This window comes from Palaemon carinicauda, chromosome 36, assembly GCF_036898095.1.
Source record: "Palaemon carinicauda isolate YSFRI2023 chromosome 36, ASM3689809v2, whole genome shotgun sequence".
Classification (NCBI taxonomy): domain Eukaryota; kingdom Metazoa; phylum Arthropoda; class Malacostraca; order Decapoda; family Palaemonidae; genus Palaemon; species Palaemon carinicauda.
In genome coordinates this window covers 14783204-14785345 of record NC_090760.1, presented here as the reverse complement: position 1 = coordinate 14785345, position 2142 = coordinate 14783204, and positions in this window count along the sequence as shown.

Below are 2142 nucleotides of genomic sequence, written 5' to 3'. Positions count from 1 at the left end.
AAGCAAGAGAACTCTAACCCCAGACAGTGGAAGACCATGGTACAGAGGCTATGGCACTACCCAAGACTAGAGAACAATGGTTTGATTTTGGAGTGTCCTTCTCCTAGAAGAGCTGCTTACCATAGCTAAAGAGTCTCTTCTACCCTTAAGAAAAGGATAGTAGCCACTGAACAATTACAGTGCAGTATTTAACCCCTTGTGTGAAGAAGAATTGTTTGGCAATCTCAGTGTTGTCAGGTGTATGAGGACAGAGGAGAATCTGTAAAGAATAGGCCAGACTATTCAGTGTATGTGTATTCAAAGGGAAAGTGAACCGTAACCAAAGAGAAGGATCCAATGAAGTACTGTCTGGCCAGTAAAGGACACCCATAACTCTTTAGCGGTAGTATCTTAACGGGTGGCTGGTGATGTGTTATATACAGGCATGGGATTGGAGCTGGGGTCCTTTTTGGAGCCGGGGTCCCTATAGGATACGCGTATTTAATCCCCTAACCGAAAACTACCACACACCGAACCTATATATCCTACAACTAGAGAGTTATTGGGTCTACGGGCCAACCAAGGGAAAGGCCCGTGCCAACAACAAGTGTTGGCTTTAATACCCCAACAACAACAACATTATTGGGTCCTTTGACTGGCCAGACAGTAATACATTGAACCCCTCTCCTTGGTTACGACTCATTTTGTCTTTGCCTACACATACACATAATAGTCTGGCTTACTCTTTCCACATTCTCATCTGTCCTCACACACCTGACAACACGGAAAATACCAAACAAATCTTTGCACAAGGGGTTAACCACTGAGATGTAATTGCTCAGTGGCTAATTTCCTCTTGGTAAGGGTAGAAGAGACTTTAGCTATGGTAAGCAGCTCTTCCAGGAGAAAAATATTCCAAAATCAAACCATTGAGCTCTAGTCTTGGGTAGTGCCATAGCCTCTGTACTATGGCCTTCCACTGTCTTGGATTAGAGTTCTCTTGGTTGAGGGTACGTACGGGCACGCTGTTCTATCTTATATCTCTTCCTATTGTTTGTAAGTTTTCATAGTTTATATATAAAAGGTGTGATTGAATGCTGTAGCTGTTCTTAAAATATGTTATTTTGCTTGTTTATTACTTCTCTTGCAGTTTATTTATTTCTTTACTTCCTTTCCTCACTGGGCTATTTTTCCCTGTTGGAGCCCTTGGGCTTATAGCATCTTTCTTCTTCCAACTAGATTTATAGCTTGGCTTGTAATAATAATAATAATAATAATAATAATAATAATAATAATAAAATTCTCCTAAGAAGTTCAAACTTACAGTGAATGATTTTTATGTTGAACAGGCTGACATAAGGCTCTCTTCACAGTTCATACATGGGAGTTCTATTTCAATGATGTTACTGATCTTTAAGATATCTTATATTAATTGTTCATTAATTCTCGTATAGTTTATCTATTTCATTATTTCCCTTTCCTAACTTGGCTATTTTCCCCGTTGGAGTCCTTGAGCTTATAAAATCCTGCTTTTCCAACTATGGTTGTAGCTTATCTAATAATAATAATAATAATAATAATAATAATAATAATAATAATAGTTATAATAATAATAATAATAATAATGATAATAATAATAATAGTAAAAAATAATAATAATAATAATAATAATAATAATAATAAAATAATAATAATAGAATAATGACAATAATAAAATAATGAAAATAATAATAATAATTGTAACAATAATAATGATAATAATAATAATAATAAAATAATAATAATAATAATAATAATAGTAAAATATTAATAATAATAATAATAAAATAATAATAATAATAATAATAATAATAATAATAATAATAATAATACCTCTGCCCTTCCACAACGACAACTTACCAATAATTGCAAAATACGAAAAAAAAAGAAAAAAAAAAATTAAGTAGTCCACCCAAAATAAGACCTTACCCACCAACGGACTCAGTTATCTTGGCGTCCTTCAAACGAGAGAGAGAGAGAGAGAGAGAGAGAGAGAGAGAGAGAGAGAGAGAGAGAGAGAGAGAGAGAGAGAGAGAGAGAGAGAGAGAGAGAGAGAGATAGGGCGTTATCGGAACACGTCATGACCGGCACGCTCTTCTGATATGATATCTCGGCCTCCCTCTG